We start from the raw sequence: 24,323 nt of genomic DNA on the forward strand, positions 1-24,323 counted from the left end.
GAATTCTCGATATGTCTTGAAGAATAAATATTGCAGAAGACAGTTTTAAATAACCTTTTATTTAAACTAAATTAAAACAGATGCATAGACATGGTACTCAAAAATCACCACCACTTGCGGCTAACGTAAATTTAACAAAAAAATTAAGAATGTAACAAATCACTAATAAATTAAGATATCTAACGACTGGCTCCTTAGCTTAACTAACACTGAATCGGCTGCACGAAGATACACCGAGCCTAGACATATCAGTATAAACTGAAAGGTGTCTAACACCGACTAGATAACTAATTTCAAACACACAGCATAAACTGGTAACTCCTTCCGCTACTACCTTTTTGGAACTCTAGAAACGCAGCTTAAATTCTGCTTCTGAAACACGTTTAGATTAGCATCTACGTCATACAAACCTACATTCCGACAGGAAACTGAAATCAGGAGAGAAAGGAAAGAAAGACTAAAATAATTGGTTAGAATAAAATAAAGACCCTACAATCTAACCTCGTAATGTTTAGATTTAAAACAAACTGTCTCATTAAATATTTCCATAGCTTTGAATTTCTCGTGGCAGTAAGGTCCATCTTTAATTTCTAAAGACTCTGGTTCGAAAAAAATTTTAATACCCCTTCTGAATTATTTATACGATAAGTAATTTCACAGTACGATAAGTAATTTCGATATGAATCATTTGTACTCGTATTTCCAAACAATATCCAAACAACTATTTTGCAATATCCGACCTGTGTAAGAAACGTAAATTTTGCCAGCTCGTAAAGTATCATAGAAACCTTCCGCGAGGGGCAACAAATTTATTTTTTCCGCTTTATAAATTTCGGGATTCGCTAAATTTACATTCTCGGGAAACCTAAGGCAACTAACACCGAAAAGCACTGAGGGAGTTAAAATCCTTATGCATCCGGAACCTAAAAAAATATTATTTCATTTTATTCGACTGTTCATGAACAGAAATAAGAACAACTGTTTTCTTTTTATCATAGTTGAAATACCTTATATACTCCAAACCGAAATTTTTGTCTTCTAACATTTTTGAAGTATGCCCACTAGTTCAATAACACAACAAACAACAAACACCTTCACTCTTACTTAATACCTTTACTCTAATTAAGTTCTCTTCATTAGTCTTAATAAATACAAAGACAGTACATAAAATTATGTTTTTTCTGCTGTTAGTACCCATAGCTGTATTTGTTTTGATTTTTAGCTTGAAATGCAGTTCTAGATGCATTTATTTAATGCACTCTTGTTTTGATCTCCTGACTCCTTCTGAGCTGGACTGTCTGCTCTTTTTACTGTAGTACCAATGTAACTACATTCTCTTTAATAACATAAAAGAAAGCTATATTATTTCTTACATTTTTTCACAGGTAATTGGAAGAGCAATTTCTCATATTATTTAAATTAAAACAACAAAAATATAAATGTTGTATTTTGACGCTTAATTTTTTTAATTTAGGAGAAATAAAAGGCTTGTCATTGCTCAGTTTGCATAATCTACTCGAATTCTGTGTATATTTTTTATTCGTATTGGAAACGGCAGCGATAACTGTAAGTGTATTTTTTGAGGTATTTATCAAAGCGTTGAGTCGTTTTGCATCATCTTTGAGAAGTTCTTTAAGGTCAGCTAAATTAGGCAAATTCTCTTTTTTTAGTGTTCTCTTCCACCAGATTCTGGTGTTAGGATTTGATTTTTGCCCTAAATTGTATGCAGATATATTGGAAGAAAACCCTTTAACACTTTGATTTAAGACTTCTAATGACGTCACGCATTCCTTTGTAATATTAGTTAAGTATTGCTGACTCAGCCTCATTCTGTACAGACTATATATCTACATATTCATAAATCGTTTAAGATGGACATGCATTGTTCATGGTGATTTGAAAAACTTTCTTCTAGTAAAGAAAATGCTGACTTATAAATAGAATCAGTTATGGATATTGACTGCACAGTATGATAAGGACCTCTTTACGGCAGATTTTAAGTACTACAGTTTTACGGCATATGTAAAATCAGGATTTGAATCAGCTGAAGCTAAAAAATATTATCAAAAGAAAGCCATTCAAGCAAATTATTCAACAAATCTATCCAAGCAGACTTTATTGGCGACTACATACAGTATACACATCGAAAATGTTAACAAATGTTAGTTCTAAGAATTTTTTTATTTTGAAGGCATAAACACTTTAATATCGTTTAAAATTTTGCAAGAAGCTAATACAAAAAGACATTAAATTTGTGAAAGAATATTAATTTATGAACTTACTACGCTGTCATGGTTCAACATCTTGATTCGCCGGTTCATATCACGTGACCCCAAGTGATCTCATCTCACGTAAACTACGCTACAAAAATCTAATTATCTACATTAATTTCAAGTTAAATATTAATTTGGAATACAAGTTTAAATGCAAGAATTATTTCATTTCGCATGAATAGCTTACTCAGAAATTATGAAAAACCGCAATCCTTTACTTCGCTAGTGCATTCTCATTAGAATTGATGCATTTAATCCTTAACTTTGCCTTTTCTATATTTTCCCTTCGGGTGAGCAGTGTGATTGCATCCTAATTGACTTATTTATCACGAATGGCCTTAGAGCATAAAATTGAATTATCTGGTAAAACTTCTATATATCTGATAAGAAACGAATGCTTCTTGTTTTGAAAATAAGGCGTAAAAGGTTACCAGCGAGGAATATTCCGTTTGGCACCAGTTGTACCATTATTGGCGACTTTATTACCTGCGCTGGCAAAACGGAAAAGTACCGACATCCCTTCTATTCTGAAGTCTTCGAGTGCTTTGCCAAATAAACCAAACCAGACCAAACCTTTATTTTTCATCGGCCCATGCGCCAAACAATGAATCAAAATTTAAAATGATCTCTCTCTTTCAACCACTTTAAATTTACTTTTTAGTATTTTAAATAATTTTGTTGGACATTTTCGTCCGTTATGTGTCGTCTTCATTTTGTTAACTACGTTTTTAACGTGCGTTTCTTTGCCAAAATCCCTCTCAGTGACATTTCAAATTAACAACAGTCGTTAAATAAATAAAAGACTTTCAGATAAGGACACTTACGCTTTTGGCTCCTTTAGAACTTCAATCTGGAACTACTGTCTTCAAACTAATAGTCTATTTTTAATCCTTTACTTGAATCTGGAAAATGTCATGGTTGCTTCTCATTGTTTTTAATTCCTACTATTATTTCACACTCTCCCTATGTATTGTTCTAAATTTCAAGCATAAATAAAATACTTCTTATTCATCAAGTTCAAATACATTTTGTAAACTTGTGGTGGATGGCACTTGATGTTAATACAGTTTTTTCCCATATTAAAATGTTTCTTAATTTTTTATTTATTTTTTCAATTTTTCTTTTTTTTTTTTTTTTTTTTTTTTTTTTTTTTTTTTTTGCTTTGTATTTTAAAATTTTTCTTTGTTGACCTAACTAGGAATTGACTTAATTTTTTTTTTCAAATTTATTTTCACTTCAGCCCTGATCGGACAACATGAACTGAATCAAATCTGTCGAAGATTAAGCACATAAACACATTATAAAAGAAAGGTTATGATGATAAAAGAAAGGTTTCTTCATGTTTATGTTCACCATAGCTATACTCAGACGCTATTATCAAAGCGTATTCAAATTCTCCATTACATGCACAATAGAACAACATGAAAACAGATCTTATGATCCAGTTGTAAAAATTGTTGCGACATGCTCAATGCAAATGTAGCAATAAAACTCAAACGAAGGTTAAATGAAACAAATAAAAAGAACAATTTTTACAGACAACTCTATAGAGTTTGCATGCGCTCCGCATTACAGACAAAGCGTCTACAGTATTCGTCTACAGTATTTTGTAAAACCTGGCCATTTAGGAAGCACCTGATGATATTAAACATGAAAGAAAGTCTGTATACATATATAGCATAGTTAATATAAAATTAATCAAAAATGAAATTTGTATCGAAATTGCTGTAATGATCTGATAGAACATCTCAAAGACAATTCTTTAGCTTTTAAGGTAACAGGTCATTTGATGATTAATAATTAAAGTACATTATTGAGAATTTTAGAATTTTGGAAATGAAAATTTTAATCATTGAAATTTTACAAATAATTATATATTTTATTCAACACAAGCTAATGATATATTAAGGACTTCATGAGGCGTGCATACGATCGCACTATTAAAGTCCCAACAACAACTCTATAATTGTAAAAGACTGCGAAACGATTCTTCATCCTATCTTAATCCCTTCCTAGAAGTAGTAAATCAAAATAGTAACTCTGCTGGCCATTAAAATAGCAGCAGAAAGGAAAGAAAATAACGGAATCTTATTTATTGCACAATATAATGGGAAGATGACATTACTAAATTTGTACTGTATACAGAGCTACCACCTGTAACAGCAAAAAATGCTGCAATCCCGTTGGCCATTCAGTCAAACTGGCTTAGTATGTAATATGCTCCCATAGGGCTTCAACTATATGCTAGAGTTCATCATCAGAAATGACTGTTCTGTAGATAATTTCCCAGTGGCCGCAAGGGTATAGCTGATGCAATGTGGCCTGCATCAGACGCTGGGTTTCAGTGGTCGGTGCGAGGCGTTTTTGTGGACTCAGTGACCTTGGCACGTTTCACTAGACACAGGTGGACGTGGCGCTATACCAATTAACCCTAATGGTAGAGGGATGGTGCCCACGTCCTCCGTCGCATGTCGCATGTCGCATGTAGTGGCGTGCCAATCTCTTGGCAAGCCGTGACCTCAGTGGGTAACATAGCTGTAGAATTTGCTAGCCAGAGAAATAGTCAAGCAACTTCTTTATTGAGAAAGGTCAGGATAGCAAGGGCAACATGAAGTCATGTATTATTCACTTAAAAGATGGCGTCACATAGGTCTCGAAGATAGAGCTCAACCACAATTCTTAACACAAGTTTAACGGTGGCGGTCCATGTTATTGGATATACGAACAAGAGGTGACCGGGATGTGTATCCAATGGCACCCCCGGCATGCATATCAGTTTCTAGGTCCGTAAGATGATGAAGAACTCAAGCTGTCATCCTTTATTCTACTCGGTGCTTCCACACATGGATACATCTATCATGAAGCAAAATCAGGATTCATCTGAAAAGACAATGTAGTTCAACTTGTTCGTCATTCGTCGCTCCATTGCAGGCACGCCTGTCTCTGCTTGCAGCGCTAAGGGAAGCAGTAAGTATGGTCGCGGGGCTGACAGTCTATGGTACTGCAGATGCTTTCGCTCTATCCGTGCGGACACTTGTCTTCATGTATACGAGCCAAATTCCGTACTCAAAGTTAAATGATGTAGCTATATGATTCCACAAGGAAAATAATGGAACATGTCTGTCTTCTCGGGCGTTAGTGGCCCGAAGCCGCTGAAATACAGCATGGCATTCAGTACCGACATTCTGGACCCAACGGTTCCATATTCGCATGTACGTCATAGCAAAACCAATAAACCCGAGGAGCATTGGGAAATTCACTGTGCAATCTTCTCATTTATGCACAATGTTGATCGCATTTCTCAAACCTGCTTCTTTCGCATGCGCTGAAAAGCTAATTGCGTATTCCAGCATATAACCCTATCTCATGAAAGCCTTCGGGCAACTATAGACTGTAAAAATCGGATTCGAGTGGTAGCATACAGTTCACGTGAGAGCTGTGAAGCTGTATCAGTCCTTTGCCGCCGAGTTGAAGGTGTCCACTAACAATTCTCATTTGTCGTTATGGATAGACCTTACCAAGGTGTTCTTGATATGGATCTAATGTCCTGAAACTTTCCACAAATTGAAGATGAAACTAGATGTTATACTGAGGTCTGTAGCCACCTACGCTTATGATTGGCCTGCCTCTTCCAGTCTGCCGACAGTTCTCCAACTCATTCCGTCATCCATATATTTGTGGCTATTTATTTTACCTGATATCTTATAAAATTCCTCCAAATCTTGTGAGACAGAATGTCGGGAAGGAAGACTAGCATACAAATCGCCGAAAAATCTTCCTGCACTTATATCCTCTCCACAATCACAGCTCCGTAGACCCACATGTCTCTTGACAACACGCGTAACTTAACTATTCGACTCTGAATACTTGCATAATTCTTCGACGTCATAATTAGTACCTTCGGCTCAATACTCAAGCAACCATTTTAAAAATGTCTTTTAAACGTTATATTATCATATATTTTTGTTCAGTTTGCAGAACAGTATTTTTAAAGAAACTGTTGCAAACTTATATCCGCCCTAGCGTGCTATATATATAGTTTAAATACATTATTATATACCGTTAAAACTATAGTCTGTTTCTTTAAAACATGAACTCCAAAGACATGCCAACTCTTCTCTTTTGAGATCGTCTCGCTTGTCATCAACATCTCATACACAACTTATTTTCGCCAGCTCATTTGAAACTATAGTTCAAGTCAGCTATCGTTTGTGCTCTTTTCACGAAAGCAAACATACTAAACAAAAATAGAATGTGGTGAAAAATTAGGCGACTTGATTTTTCTACGAGGAAATTTGGGGGGGGGTAAAACAGCACCTTGAAGTTCCTATTTCAAAGTAGCAGACTATACTATGATATGTACATTTGTAGGTCACAAAATCGTGCTGTTAACATACTAGAAAAAAAAACGCAACAAGATACAGTGGTGGCCAAAATTGTGGACACTTTTGGAAATTTTTATGTTTTTGAACTTTGTATGCTTACAGAAAACATTACGTTTCACAAAATGCAAACTTGTATATATCATTTTAAAAATCATTTATTACTGAATTCAATACAAAACACAAAATTCAATTATTCACAATACAAAAAAGGTTAAACGATTATAGTTATCGATATATACATTAGATAGTGATGATTGCAGTGAGTTATCAGTACTTAGTACGGTACCCTTTATTTTTGATTACAACTTCACATCGACGTTTCATTGAGCTGACAAGAGTTTTAAGCTCTTCTTTCGTTATTACATGATGCCAGGAAACAATTATAGCCTCAATTAGTTCCCTTTTATTTGATGGGCGCCTCATTCGGACAAGAGTTTTCAACGGTGCAACAAATTTTCGATAGGATTGAGGTCAGGACTTCTTCCTGGCCATGACAACAATTTAATGCTCTTTGTACGAAACCACTCTTTCGATATTTTGGCCGTGTGGCAAGGAGCAGAATCCTGCTGAAAAATAAACGAAGCATTGTTGGAAAAGAGATCTCTGATGAAAGGTAGAAGTTTTGGTTCTAGAATAGTGTCAATGTATTTTATGGCATTCAGTGTCCCATCGATGACATGAAGGCGACCAATACCATCTGCTGACAAGCATGACCAAATCATAACACTAACTGGGTTCTTCACAGTTGCTTGAATGCAGTCAGGATGTAGCTCTTCTCCTATTCTACATCTTACATATTTACGTCCATCACTACCGAATAACGATATCTTAGTTTCATCACTCCATATAACTTGTGACCACTGATCATCTCTCCAATTAATGTGCTCCTTTTATTTTCGTTGCTGAAAATTAAGATAAGGCTTTTTTTCTTGGAATTCTACTTCTCAGTCCAACATCTGTTAATCTTCTTCTGATTGTTCTTGAACTGACAGAAACACCAGCATCATTCAGATCACTTCTGATGGCCGCTGATGACATTTTTCTGTCTTGGATACATAGTCTTTTTATTCTTCTGTCATCAATAATTGTGGTGCACCTTCTTCGGCCTTTTCCTTCTTTGTTTTTTATTGAATTTGTTCCCTGATATCGTAAACAAAACTTTCGGACTCAAGATGTAATCACTGAACCACCCACCTGTCTTGCAATTTCAGCATAGGAAAGACCACTTTCTCGTAACACAATGATATTACATCTCTTTCTAGGTGTCCAATCTACTCTTTTATTTGATGTCATTGCTTCTTGACTAAATATTAAAAATTTTTACAAAAATTCCTACTTGTAATTGCAGTGTAAAAGAAACAGGTCCTCCTTCTACAGAACAAAGCAAAATAATGAATTGTTTCAAGTGTAAACATGATGTCAGCTTCTACTGGCAGTTACTAACATTTGATTGGTTCTCAGAACACGAACAGTGATTGGCCTGGAAAGCTAGACATTACAAACCACTTCATAACTGTGTGTTTTATTTATATTAAAGTATATATAACTTTTTTTGTATTGCAAAAAATTGAATTTTGTGTTTTCTATTGAATTCAGTAATAAATTCTCTTTAAAATGATATATACAAGTTTGCATTTTGCAAAACGTAACATTTTCTATAAGCATACAAAGTTCAAAAACATAAAAATTTCCAAAAGTGTCCACAACTTTGGCCACCACTGTATATAAAGTACGAAATGAAAATTCCTCCACTTGTTTCTTGAAATAAAAAATTTATATATTTAAGGGGCGTTAAAAAACGCCCCTTTGGACGTAATATAAAATTTGAAAGCTTTCAGATTTTTTATTATTTTATTAATATTATTATTAGTAGTAGTAGTAAATACTGTAATAATAATTACTACTGTATTAAAATACTAAATGATAATTACTACTGTATTAAAAGCTTCCTGATAATAGTAATTACTACTGTATTAAAATACAAAATTAAAGTAGTATATGGTATTATAATAACAAATTAATTTACTCATTTCTTTGTATTGCAAATCTCATCAACGACGCAATATTTCGCAATCTCATATTATGAGAACTGAATAAGGATTATACGAAATTGTTCATTATGTTTTGTATGAGAAATTTTTTTGACCAATAAAGATATAAAATGCAGTAATGTGTCTTGATACCTTAGCAGTCCAAAACGGCTACAAATCTCGAAACACGCTTTTGCGTCGTTTGACTTTTCATTTGAGTCTGTTGCCATTCAGCAGCATGTAAGATATTTATTTTTGACATTTAGTTTGTTTATTTAATAAACTAAACTATTTAAAAGAAACAGATGCAGTTCTTAAGGATATTCTTTTTTAACTTTAATCTGACTGATATATATAAAAACGCATTCAATTCAGGGTATATCTATTTAAAATATTAAATATTTGTTTTTAAATTACATTGCATATTGTTTTCAGTTTTTATATAGGCGGAAGCTGTATATCGTTTCCATGTTAGTGTAAACGCATATTCATCTAATATCCTATAAAATGTTTCGCTATTTTCCTGGCAATCTCTATCGATAATCTCTACTGATAAATCAAATTAAACTTTAAAGAGCCATTTTAGGCAATCATTAAAATCTGAACATTTTCATTACATTTATTTTTTAGTCCAAAAAGGGCTGTTTGTTTCGGAACACGATTTTGAGATGGTCTTTTTTATAACAAAAAATTATAAAGTAAGTGTTTTCCGTTCCCCACCCTTTTTTACCATGGTGTCATTAATGCACATAGCATAGATTTATTAATGTACTCGAATATCTTTCCATCTAACAGAAATTTTAGGTAAACTCTTCTTAACTACTATATTTTGGTACTTTGGAAAGGGAGCAAAATTTATCGCCATATTTTTTATGTGAACTCGGGCGGATGTACACGGTAAAGAGACCTCCAGACATTAAATTAAACACGCGCTTCTTGATGACCGATTTTATTACGAAATACAGTGTCTTTTAAGACAATTAGAAATTTTAGCGTGTTTGGAAACCAACGTTTCTCGCCACACTTATCTATTTTTTAAATGAAAAATATATGTTAATATGATATTAATCATATCTTGTTTGTGTACACAAACTGTTTAAATCTGAGTAACAATAAATCGGATTTTCCATTTTAATTTTTCAATCGGATTTTCCATTAATAATTATCATTCTTTTACAAGTCTACGTTATACATTTAGAAAAATTACTACCAAATTTATAGGTATTTAGGTAAATAATTTTATTAAAACATACAATGGAAAACGATATGAGAAGTGTTTGTAGGATATCTGGCAGTCAAGAATATTCTACCACATGTGTATAAGTATCCGATGCTAAAGTTGGCAGGTTTGTTGCTAAAGTTGCTAAAGTTGCTAAAGTTTGTTGCTAAAGTTGCTAAAGTAAATCCGATGCTAAAGTTGGCAGGTTAGTACGGTACCCTTTATTTTTGATTACAACTTCACATCGACGTTTCATTGAGCTGACAAGAGTTTTAAGCTCTTCTTTCGTTATTACATGATGCCAGGAAACAATTATAGCCTCAATTAGTTCCCTTTTATTTGATGGGCGCCTCATTCGGACAAGAGTTTTCAACGGTGCAACAAATTTTCGATAGGATTGAGGTCAGGACTTCTTCCTGGCCATGACAACAATTTAATGCTCTTTGTACGAAACCACTCTTTCGATATTTTGGCCGTGTGGCAAGGAGCAGAATCCTGCTGAAAAATAAACGAAGCATTGTTGGAAAAGAGATCTCTGATGAAAGGTAGAAGTTTTGGTTCTAGAATAGTGTCAATGTATTTTATGGCATTCAGTGTCCCATCGATGACATGAAGGCGACCAATACCATCTGCTGACAAGCATGACCAAATCATAACACTAACTGGGTTCTTCACAGTTGCTTGAATGCAGTCAGGATGTAGCTCTTCTCCTATTCTACATCTTACATATTTACGTCCATCACTACCGAATAACGATATCTTAGTTTCATCACTCCATATAACTTGTGACCACTGATCATCTCTCCAATTAATGTGCTCCTTTTATTTTCGTTGCTGAAAATTAAGATAAGGCTTTTTTTCTTGGAATTCTACTTCTCAGTCCAACATCTGTTAATCTTCTTCTGATTGTTCTTGAACTGACAGAAACACCAGCATCATTCAGATCACTTCTGATGGCCGCTGATGACATTTTTCTGTCTTGGATACATAGTCTTTTTATTCTTCTGTCATCAATAATTGTGGTGCACCTTCTTCGGCCTTTTCCTTCTTTGTTTTTTATTGAATTTGTTCCCTGATATCGTAAACAAAACTTTCGGACTCAAGATGTAATCACTGAACCACCCACCTGTCTTGCAATTTCAGCATAGGAAAGACCACTTTCTCGTAACACAATGATATTACATCTCTTTCTAGGTGTCCAATCTACTCTTTTATTTGATGTCATTGCTTCTTGACTAAATATTAAAAATTTTTACAAAAATTCCTACTTGTAATTGCAGTGTAAAAGAAACAGGTCCTCCTTCTACAGAACAAAGCAAAATAATGAATTGTTTCAAGTGTAAACATGATGTCAGCTTCTACTGGCAGTTACTAACATTTGATTGGTTCTCAGAACACGAACAGTGATTGGCCTGGAAAGCTAGACATTACAAACCACTTCATAACTGTGTGTTTTATTTATATTAAAGTATATATAACTTTTTTTGTATTGCAAAAAATTGAATTTTGTGTTTTCTATTGAATTCAGTAATAAATTCTCTTTAAAATGATATATACAAGTTTGCATTTTGTAAAACGTAACATTTTCTATAAGCATACAAAGTTCAAAAACATAAAAATTTCCAAAAGTGTCCACAATTTTGGCCACCACTGTATATAAAGTACGAAATGAAAATTCCTCCACTTGTTTCTTGAAATAAAAAATTTATATATTTAAGGGGCGTTAAAAAACGCCCCTTTGGACGTAATATAAAATTTGAAAGCTTTCAGATTTTTTATTATTTTATTAATATTATTATTAGTAGTAGTAGTAAATACTGTAATAATAATTACTACTGTATTAAAATACTAAATGATAATTACTACTGTATTAAAAGCTTCCTGATAATAGTAATTACTACTGTATTAAAATACAAAATTAAAGTAGTATATGGTATTATAATAACAAATTAATTTACTCATTTCTTTGTATTGCAAATCTCATCAACGACGCAATATTTCGCAATCTCATATTATGAGAACTGAATAAGGATTATACGAAATTGTTCATTATGTTTTGTATGAGAAATTTTTTTGACCAATAAAGATATAAAATGCAGTAATGTGTCTTGATACCTTAGCAGTCCAAAACGGCTACAAATCTCGAAACACGCTTTTGCGTCGTTTGACTTTTCATTTGAGTCTGTTGCCATTCAGCAGCATGTAAGATATTTATTTTTGACATTTAGTTTGTTTATTTAATAAACTAAACTATTTAAAAGAAACAGATGCAGTTCTTAAGGATATTCTTTTTTAACTTTAATCTGACTGATATATATAAAAACGCATTCAATTCAGGGTATATCTATTTAAAATATTAAATATTTGTTTTTAAATTACATTGCATATTGTTTTCAGTTTTTATATAGGCGGAAGCTGTATATCGTTTCCATGTTAGTGTAAACGCATATTCATCTAATATCCTATAAAATGTTTCGCTATTTTCCTGGCAATCTCTATCGATAATCTCTACTGATAAATCAAATTAAACTTTAAAGAGCCATTTTAGGCAATCATTAAAATATGAACATTTTCATTACATTTATTTTTTAGTCCAAAAAGGGCTGTTTGTTTCGGAACACGATTTTGAGATGGTCTTTTTTATAACAAAAAATTATAAAGTAAGTGTTTTCCGTTCCCCACCCTTTTTTACCATGGTGTCATTAATGCACATAGCATAGATTTATTAATGTACTCGAATATCTTTCCATCTAACAGAAATTTTAGGTAAACTCTTCTTAACTACTATATTTTGGTACTTTGGAAAGGGAGCAAAATTTATCGCCATATTTTTTATGTGAACTCGGGCGGATGTACACGGTAAAGAGACCTCCAGACATTAAATTAAACACGCGCTTCTTGATGACCGATTTTATTACGAAATACAGTGTCTTTTAAGACAATTAGAAATTTTAGCGTGTTTGGAAACCAACGTTTCTCGCCACACTTATCTATTTTTTAAATGAAAAATATATGTTAATATGATATTAATCATATCTTGTTTGTGTACACAAACTGTTTAAATCTGAGTAACAATAAATCGGATTTTCCATTTTAATTTTTCAATCGGATTTTCCATTAATAATTATCATTCTTTTACAAGTCTACGTTATACATTTAGAAAAATTACTACCAAATTTATAGGTATTTAGGTAAATAATTTTATTAAAACATACAATGGAAAACGATATGAGAAGTGTTTGTAGGATATCTGGCAGTCAAGAATATTCTACCACATGTGTATAAGTATCCGATGCTAAAGTTGGCAGGTTTGTTGCTAAAGTTGCTAAAGTTGCTAAAGTTTGTTGCTAAAGTTGCTAAAGTAAATCCGATGCTAAAGTTGGCAGGTTAGTACGGTACCCTTTATTTTTGATTACAACTTCACATCGACGTTTCATTGAGCTGACAAGAGTTTTAAGCTCTTCTTTCGTTATTACATGATGCCAGGAAACAATTATAGCCTCAATTAGTTCCCTTTTATTTGATGGGCGCCTCATTCGGACAAGAGTTTTCAACGGTGCAACAAATTTTCGATAGGATTGAGGTCAGGACTTCTTCCTGGCCATGACAACAATTTAATGCTCTTTGTACGAAACCACTCTTTCGATATTTTGGCCGTGTGGCAAGGAGCAGAATCCTGCTGAAAAATAAACGAAGCATTGTTGGAAAAGAGATCTCTGATGAAAGGTAGAAGTTTTGGTTCTAGAATAGTGTCAATGTATTTTATGGCATTCAGTGTCCCATCGATGACATGAAGGCGACCAATACCATCTGCTGACAAGCATGACCAAATCATAACACTAACTGGGTTCTTCACAGTTGCTTGAATGCAGTCAGGATGTAGCTCTTCTCCTATTCTACATCTTACATATTTACGTCCATCACTACCGAATAGCCCACCAGCGGCCGAGCGGTAAAGACGCTGAACACTGGTAGTTCGGTCTGAGGTTCGAATCCCGCGAACGGGCTGGCTGCATGGGCGTTTTCGTGGTTTTCCCCATGTGTAACGTGTATACGAGCCAGTTTCCCTTAGAAAGTCCTCCACGAAAGGCATCCCTCCCTTTAGGCAGATAGCCCTCGTGTGCTTTGCCATAATTAAATATACCAAAAAAAAATATACCAAATACCACTACCGAATAACGATATCTTAGTTTCATCACTCCATATAACTTGTGACCACTGATCATCTCTCCAATTAATGTGCTCCTTTTATTTTCGTTGCTGAAAATTAAGATAAGGCTTTTTTTCTTGGAATTCTACTTCTCAGTCCAACATCTGTTAATCTTCTTCTGATTGTTCTTGAACTGACAGAAACACCAGCATCATTCAGATCACTTCTGATGGCCGCTGATGACATTTTTCTGTCTTGGATACATAGTCTTTTTATTCTTCTGTCATCAATAATTGTGGTGCACCTTCTTCGGCCTTTTCCTTCTTTGTTTTTTATTGAATTTGTTCCCTGATATCGTAAACAAAACTTTCGGACTCAAGATGTAATCACTGAACCACCCACCTGTCTTGCAATTTCAGCATAGGAAAGACCACTTTCTCGTAACACAATGATATTACATCTCTTTCTAGGTGTCCAATCTACTCTTTTATTTGATGTCATTGCTTCTTGACTAAATATTAAAAATTTTTACAAAAATTCCTACTTGTAATTGCAGTGTAAAAGAAACAGGTCCTCCTTCTACAGAACAAAGCAAAATAATGAATTGTTTCAAGTGTAAACATGATGTCAGCTTCTACTGGCAGTTACTAACATTTGATTGGTTCTCAGAACACGAACAGTGATTGGCCTGGAAAGCTAGACATTACAAACCACTTCATAACTGTGTGTTTTATTTATATTAAAGTATATATAACTTTTTTTGTATTGCAAAAAATTGAATTTTGTGTTTTCTATTGAATTCAGTAATAAATTCTCTTTAAAATGATATATACAAGTTTGCATTTTGCAAAACGTAACATTTTCTATAAGCATACAAAGTTCAAAAACATAAAAATTTCCAAAAGTGTCCACAATTTTGGCCACCACTGTATATAAAGTACGAAATGAAAATTCCTCCACTTGTTTCTTGAAATAAAAAATTTATATATTTAAGGGGCGTTAAAAAACGCCCCTTTGGACGTAATATAAAATTTGAAAGCTTTCAGATTTTTTATTATTTTATTAATATTATTATTAGTAGTAGTAGTAAATACTGTAATAATAATTACTACTGTATTAAAATACTAAATGATAATTACTACTGTATTAAAAGCTTCCTGATAATAGTAATTACTACTGTATTAAAATACAAAATTAAAGTAGTATATGGTATTATAATAACAAATTAATTTACTCATTTCTTTGTATTGCAAATCTCATCAACGACGCAATATTTCGCAATCTCATATTATGAGAACTGAATAAGGATTATACGAAATTGTTCATTATGTTTTGTATGAGAAATTTTTTTGACCAATAAAGATATAAAATGCAGTAATGTGTCTTGATACCTTAGCAGTCCAAAACGGCTACAAATCTCGAAACACGCTTTTGCGTCGTTTGACTTTTCATTTGAGTCTGTTGCCATTCAGCAGCATGTAAGATATTTATTTTTGACATTTAGTTTGTTTATTTAATAAACTAAACTATTTAAAAGAAACAGATGCAGTTCTTAAGGATATTCTTTTTTAACTTTAATCTGACTGATATATATAAAAACGCATTCAATTCAGGGTATATCTATTTAAAATATTAAATATTTGTTTTTAAATTACATTGCATATTGTTTTCAGTTTTTATATAGGCGGAAGCTGTATATCGTTTCCATGTTAGTGTAAACGCATATTCATCTAATATCCTATAAAATGTTTCGCTATTTTCCTGGCAATCTCTATCGATAATCTCTACTGATAAATCAAATTAAACTTTAAAGAGCCATTTTAGGCAATCATTAAAATCTGAACATTTTCATTACATTTATTTTTTAGTCCAAAAAGGGCTGTTTGTTTCGGAACACGATTTTGAGATGGTCTTTTTTATAACAAAAAATTATAAAGTAAGTGTTTTCCGTTCCCCACCCTTTTTTACCATGGTGTCATTAATGCACATAGCATAGATTTATTAATGTACTCGAATATCTTTCCATCTAACAGAAATTTTAGGTAAACTCTTCTTAACTACTATATTTTGGTACTTTGGAAAGGGAGCAAAATTTATCGCCATATTTTTTATGTGAACTCGGGCGGATGTACACGGTAAAGAGACCTCCAGACATTAAATTAAACACGCGCTTCTTGATGACCGATTTTATTACGAAATACAGTGTCTTTTAAGACAATTAGAAATTTTAGCGTGTTTGGAAACCAACGTTTCTCGCCACACTTATCTATTTTTTAAATGAAAAATATATGTTAATATGATATTAATCATATCTTGTTTGTGTACACAAACTGTTTAAATCTGAGTAACAATAAATCGGATTTTCCATTTTAATTTTTCAATCGGATTTTCCATTAATAATTATCATTCTTTTACAAGTCTACGTTATACATTTAGAAAAATTACTACCAAATTTATAGGTATTTAGGTAAATAATTTTATTAAAACATACAATGGAAAACGATATGAGAAGTGTTTGTAGGATATCTGGCAGTCAAGAATATTCTACCACATGTGTATAAGTATCCGATGCTAAAGTTGGCAGGTTTGTTGCTAAAGTTGCTAAAGTTGCTAAAGTTTGTTGCTAAAGTTGCTAAAGTAAATCCGATGCTAAAGTTGGCAGGTTAGTACGGTACCCTTTATTTTTGATTACAACTTCACATCGACGTTTCATTGAGCTGACAAGAGTTTTAAGCTCTTCTTTCGTTATTACATGATGCCAGGAAACAATTATAGCCTCAATTAGTTCCCTTTTATTTGATGGGCGCCTCATTCGGACAAGAGTTTTCAACGGTGCAACAAATTTTCGATAGGATTGAGGTCAGGACTTCTTCCTGGCCATGACAACAATTTAATGCTCTTTGTACGAAACCACTCTTTCGATATTTTGGCCGTGTGGCAAGGAGCAGAATCCTGCTGAAAAATAAACGAAGCATTGTTGGAAAAGAGATCTCTGATGAAAGGTAGAAGTTTTGGTTCTAGAATAGTGTCAATGTATTTTATGGCATTCAGTGTCCCATCGATGACATGAAGGCGACCAATACCATCTGCTGACAAGCATGACCAAATCATAACACTAACTGGGTTCTTCACAGTTGCTTGAATGCAGTCAGGATGTAGCTCTTCTCCTATTCTACATCTTACATATTTACGTCCATCACTACCGAATAACGATATCTTAGTTTCATCACTCCATATAACTTGTGACCACTGATCATCTCTCCAATTAATGTGCTCCTTTTATTTTCGTTGCTGAAAATTAAGATAAGGCTTTTTTTCTTGGAATTCTACTTCTCAGTCCAACATCTGTTAATCTTCTTCTGATTGTTCTTGAACTGACAGAAACACCAGCATCATTCAGATCACTTCTGATGGCCGCTGATGACATTTTTCTGTCTTGGATACATAGTCTTTTTATTCTTCTGTCATCAATAATTGTGGTGCACCTTCTTCGGCCTTTTCCTTCTTTGTTTTTTATTGAATTTGTTCCCTGATATCGTAAACAAAACTTTCGGACTCAAGATGTAATCACTGAACCACCCACCTGTCTTGCAATTTCAGCATAGGAAAGACCACTTTCTCGTAACACAATGATATTACATCTCTTTCTAGGTGTCCAATCTACTCTTTTATTTGATGTCATTGCTTCTTGACTAAATATTAAAAATTTTTACAAAAATTCCTACTTGTAATTGCAGTGTAAAAGAAACAGGTCCTCCTTCTACAGAACAAAGCAAAATAATGAATTGTTTCAAGTGTAAACATGATGTCAGCTTCTACTGGCAGTTACTAACATTTGATTGGTTCTCAGAACACGAACAGTGATTGGCCTGGAAAGCTAGACATTACAAACCACTTCATAACTGTGTGTTTTATTTATATTAAAGTATATATAACTTTTTTTGTATTGCAAAAAATTGAATTTTGTGTTTTCTATTGAATTCAGTAATAAATTCTCTTTAAAATGATATATACAAGTTTGCATTTTGCAAAACGTAACATTTTCTATAAGCATACAAAGTTCAAAAACATAAAAATTTCCAAAAGTGTCCACAATTTTGGCCACCACTGTATATAAAGTACGAAATGAAAATTCCTCCACTTGTTTCTTGAAATAAAAAATTTATATATTTAAGGGGCGTTAAAAAACGCCCCTTTGGACGTAATATAAAATTTGAAAGCTTTCAGATTTTTTATTATTTTATTAATATTATTATTAGTAGTAGTAGTAAATACTGTAATAATAATTACTACTGTATTAAAATACTAAATGATAATTACTACTGTATTAAAAGCTTCCTGATAATAGTAATTACTACTGTATTAAAATACAAAATTAAAGTAGTATATGGTATTATAATAACAAATTAATTTACTCATTTCTTTGTATTGCAAATCTCATCAACGACGCAATATTTCGCAATCTCATATTATGAGAACTGAATAAGGATTATACGAAATTGTTCATTATGTTTTGTATGAGAAATTTTTTTGACCAATAAAGATATAAAATGCAGTAATGTGTCTTGATACCTTAGCAGTCCAAAACGGCTACAAATCTCGAAACACGCTTTTGCGTCGTTTGACTTTTCATTTGAGTCTGTTGCCATTCAGCAGCATGTAAGATATTTATTTTTGACATTTAGTTTGTTTATTTAATAAACTAAACTATTTAAAAGAAACAGATGCAGTTCTTAAGGATATTCTTTTTTAACTTTCCATCAGCTTGAAATATCATATGAAGTCTGAAATTACGGAAGCATCAATTGTATTTTACATTAAAATTTTTGCCTTTCATTCAGTATTTAACTTCTTAGACTGAGCTATTCTTTTTAACCTGGCACTATGAAAAATAATCCCAGAGGCCATTACAGTAGGATCTACAGTTACTATGTAGAGACATTATGATTTTTCGGAATCAGGAAAGATGAAAAATTAACAATGCCTTCCCCTGAAATCACGGACCTCTGGAATACCGACCCAGCGTGCAGAACCACTACACCACGAAGGCACGCTAGGAAAGCGGGAATTACTTGTTCCCGCTTTCCTAGCGAAAGAATGAAATACCTTATAACTACTTGTTCTTTTGATGCTGGAACCCTCTAGTGGTAAGAGCGCAGAATACTTGTAGCTCGATCTAACTCCGGCAAACTGGCTGATTGTGTAGGCGTTCCTAATTTTGCGTATCGTAAATAGGAGTCTTGCGTATCGTAAATAAAAGTCTGTTTCCTTCAGAACGTCACGGAGACATCTCTATTGCCATTCTTATGGCAAAGGATGTAGCCTAATTGTACATCATCTTTACCGAATTTTTCCAATCCCATCTCTAGATCCTGGAAAAATATAAATGAAACTGTTTGGATCAGTTTGAACATGCTATCTGAACTTATATGCTTATTGTTCAATAAGACATATATTATATTTAAGGCATAAGTATATATAGTATATATAAGATATATAGTATATTAGTTGCGGAAATTGCTATTATATTTGCGCTTTCCTTTCATTATTTCTTCATTCTTCAATGTCTTCATCATCTGCAATCTTTCCATCTTCAATCTATGCTAAAACTATTATTACTATTAAATATCAGTCTTTTCAAATAATCAAGTTTCGCCAATTTTTTGGGGGGCTTCTGCTAGTTTTGCATTTTTCTGTACACAGATTTACTGAAAGTCGACTTTTCAAAAATTCGCAACCGTACTTGCCGAAACGCAATGATGCATAGAGGATGTGGGTAATTAGGATAACTTCGGAAGATAGGCTAACAAGAGCAGGCAAGTTTAAAATTCAGGTAATATATGATATATAGCAGATAAATAAAACTTTTCAGGTAGTAAATTACTTGAAATTTGACCTTTTATTTGATTGGAATCGCTGGAAACCCATTACCTTTCCTCACTTTTGTATAAAATATTGAACTATGGCTTTAGCCTAAAAGTTTACGGCTGTTTAAAAACAAAATGATGTGCTAATTCAGTATGAAAGATTTAATTCCCAATTTCTTAACAAGATACGACTATCTTATAAACAAATCCACTGCACCGCCTTCTCTCTTTTCCTCATGTCTATAGCAATATTGGAAGATCCATTCAACTATTTTATTTCGTTCAGCACCCTGACTTGTTAGAAGTGTCCTGTGTCATTTATGCTTTAGTAATAGCATAGCATAAATGTTTGGAAAACGGATTCTGAGAAATTTCTAGCTCTCTGAGCGGCGTTTTAGATTTCTCTTGATGACTTGTACATAAAAAGCATTTCTTAGCTAAATTTGTACAAATACTTATTTTACTCTCTATTTTCATAAATTTACATTCATTAAGATCATATTTACATTATTAAAGAAAGTAAGAATGGAAAATATCTTAAATTATGTGCTAATACAATGTTTCTCAACTGGATTTACTCCAAGGACCGGTAAAATATTTCGGTACTTTCTCGCAGACCGGTAAGTTTAATAATTCGACTCATTGGTACAATTTTTCACATAAATAAATAATGACGATATAAATAACCGGAAATTTCGCGGACCGGAAAATATTTCTTGCGGACCGGCGGTTGAGAAACGCTGTGCTAATATATGCCAAGTGAGAGAAAAAAATTCTGATGAGAGGAAAAAGCCATCATGCCTGTCTCAGGGCTACTTTCATTCACAGAATTACTTTTTAAAGATTTTGAAACTATTAATAGTCATATTTATAAGGTATATATAAGGTTTGATGGAGAATAGGATAATTAAATAGTTTCTTAATATAATGTGTGGCAAGACTCGAAACGGGAATGCGAATAACAAAGTAATATGTAGAAAAGTCGCTTTAATCGAGGCTATTTAGAAGACATAACTATTGATATTTAGAAGCATTGTTCAAAACAACCGCCAGCTGTAATGCATGCATCGACAAAATGACTGGCATTTACTTTAGATGATGTTCTGCATGGCCACGTATATCTGCAGCAGTGATACTAATTCTGACGGCAAGATGTTGAGGGAGATCAATCTGCTTCTCGTAAATGAGATGTCGTCAGTGTCATCCATGTATTAGAACTGTTGATCGTTCATTCCAACATTATCAAATACTATTTTGTATAAATATCAGTAATTAAAAAGATTTTTCGTTTTCCACGTTCTTCCCAATTTCTGCGTTTTCGAAATCCTATTTCTTAGCCAATATTGGAGGCGAAAACAAATCATAAGGAAAGTGAATCATTTTGCAACATTTCATTTGAGCATAACTAAAATTCAAAAATTCATTTGAATATTTCATTTATGTAACGTTTCTTCACCTACTAGCTTAGTCCAGAGGTTTATGCCGATGTGGTTAATAAACAGCACAGCATAAATTGAGAGAAAGAATCGTAACTATATGTCTTACAATAGACAGACGTCTGGCTTTGCAAACGGCTGCTGAGCTTGCCTTGGATTCGACAAATGCTGCCGGACATTTACTCCAAATAGTAAATTCCTCTTGATTTAGGTTAGGTTGTATGACTTAAATAGTATAGCCTTAACTATAAATGCTTGCACTGTAGCCAGTCCATTTGTAAGTTCCCGTTAATTGCTGCACACTCCAAGAGACTTGTTTTTGCAGTGCAATATTTTCATTTTGCGCATCCCAAGTGCCGAAGTAGAATGAAGTAAAAATTTAATTTGCTTTGGTGTTAATGTTTCCTCAGATACTTAACCTAGAAATGATAATTTGCATCATAACTTTAACGTTAAGATATGAGAAGCTGATTTATACACTTAATTAGTTATAAATTTCCTCGAGCATTATAACAGTACATGGCAGGTAAGTTAGAGCAGTGGTCTCAGATTCAAATTGCATGTGGACCTGAAAGCAACAGATGGGAAAGTTTTTTTGTTTTTTTTTTAACCAAAAGCATTTTTAAACTAAATTTAAAATTATGTGTACTAAATATATATCAAAATATACATAAACAATAATAATAATGATAAAAAAATTCAGTCTGTATTTATTTCCTGTCTGAAGTATGGTTACAGCCGAAAACATCGCGGCAAAAACATCGCGGAGAAAACAACACAAGGCGAAAACGTCGTGATACAAAACATCGTGGGAGAAAACATCGCAGTTCTAAAACATCGTGATACAAAATATCGTCGTCCAAAATAAAGCGGGTCAACAATTTCGCAGTTTAAAAATGTCGTAGTCGAAAATATAGTGGTAATATATAAAGTATCTACAAATCATGGCATGACGATAACATCGCAGGCCTGCTTTCTTCAGGCTTTAATAATTGTAAACGGGTATTTCCATAATGATTTGTGAGCGCAAGATGGAAAGAAAGATAATCTTAACTTTCATATTTTTATTTATTAACTAATAAATTTTTGCTGAAAAAGTAAGAAGGAAATTTAAGCATATAAAATTAAGGCAAGTTATAGCACTTAATAGAATTTTAAACTGACATAGTTAACTAACAAATGTCATTAACAAATCATTTTTTATAAAGTTTTTACTGGTAATTTTTCATTAAAAGTATAATCTAAAAATGTTTAGAAAAAGGAAGCTACGTAATTGCATGACCTTATCTATAAAAAATTGCTAATTATGAGATTATTTTCTTCACTTTTGTCAATCTAATACTCTTATAATGAAAATTATTTCTTGTTCTGCTTCAGTTTATTCTTAAGTATTAAGTTTCCTTCTTATTTTTTCAGCAAAAATTTATTAGTTAATAAAAAAATATGAAAGTAAAAATGATCTTTCTTTCCATCTCGCTCTCACAATTCATTATAGGAATATCCATTTACAGTTATTAAAGCCTGAAAAAAGCAGGTCTGCGATGTTATCGTCTTGCGATGAATTGTCGATGCTTTATTTTTTACCGCGATATTTTCGACGACGATATTTTGTACCACGATGTCGTAGAACTGCGATGTTTTCTCTTTGCGATGTTTTCTCCCACGATGTTTTGTAGCACGACGTTTTCGCCTTGCGTTGTTTTCTCCGCGACGTTTTCGCCCGCGATGATTTTGCCGCGATGTTATCGGCGGACACCCTGAAATATAGACTGATTTGAAAACTAGAATCCAAATATTAAGATTAAAGCCTGACATTGATTTCAAACAATTGTAATATTTTGAATTGATCACTAAATAACTTACTTAATCTAAAAATAAGTAAATTACAAAAATTTTCCAAATAGGACAAAACTTTAAAATAAGTAATGACAACTTTTATTTTTTTATTAAATTTTTCTTAGACGCATAGAGAATAAATGCATACATATTTTATGTACATAATTATAAACTTCTTTGTATCTTGCTAAAACTTTCAGCACTGACATCTCATGAGATTTCGATTTTGATAAAGTTTGCAACCGTGGAGAAAAATTACTAGTTTCTGTCCTTACTACGAATTCAAATTGTTCATCAGTCAGTCTGTTTCTTTCCTTACTAATTTTCAACTGCGGAAAACAATGTTGTTGTTGCTCATGCTCAATTGTCTGACATAGTCAGCCCAGGCCCAGGAAATTCCTCATGGCAAGGAGCGCTAGATTGAGCCTGTCATTGGCAACAGCCTTGATCATCTAACACGTGACAGTGCGATCAGGCTCAATCCAGTTTCCGCCCCCAGTTTTAATGGAGAGCACCCCGGATGGGGGACGAATCCGAGGGTCTTCCACCCCTCTCCCCTTCCACGAAACCACACGAGAGGACTTTCGGCTCACCGCATATTTAGAGTGCCGCCATACATTTACAAATATCCATTCCTTCTGCGTTATTCGAACTCGGACCCTTCGGCACAGCAGTCAGGGACGCTAACCACTATATCTGTTGGACGGCCGGAAAACACTGCTCACATATAAATGTATTCCCAAACAAAGGGATTATTATCGTTTAAAAACTTTGTAACTGTGGAATATTTATCTTTTGAAAAGCACGAAAAAGGTTAACCCGTTCTGTATTTTCAAATATTTAAATAAGATTTATTTCATAGTTATGAGGTTCCTTTAATCTGAACAAGCAATTTTTTAAATCTGTACTGTCACTTTTTTCTTTCCATCCCCCCCAAATCTAAATTAGTTATAGAGTATTTAAGTGAGATTTTCAGATTATTAAGATACCGGTTCAGTTTCACTACTTGAAAAACGAAAGAAACTGCCATAATTTTTAAATACGTATTCTTTCAGAGCTGTTGAACAACAGCATTCTGTGTACGAGTATAAGAATTAATAAAACAAACTTCTCTTAATTTCTTTCGT

The sequence above is a fragment of the Stegodyphus dumicola genome, chromosome 1 (assembly GCF_044657685.1).
Source record: "Stegodyphus dumicola isolate Sdum_Otavi_A_Nest chromosome 1, ASM4465768v1".
Classification (NCBI taxonomy): domain Eukaryota; kingdom Metazoa; phylum Arthropoda; class Arachnida; order Araneae; family Eresidae; genus Stegodyphus; species Stegodyphus dumicola.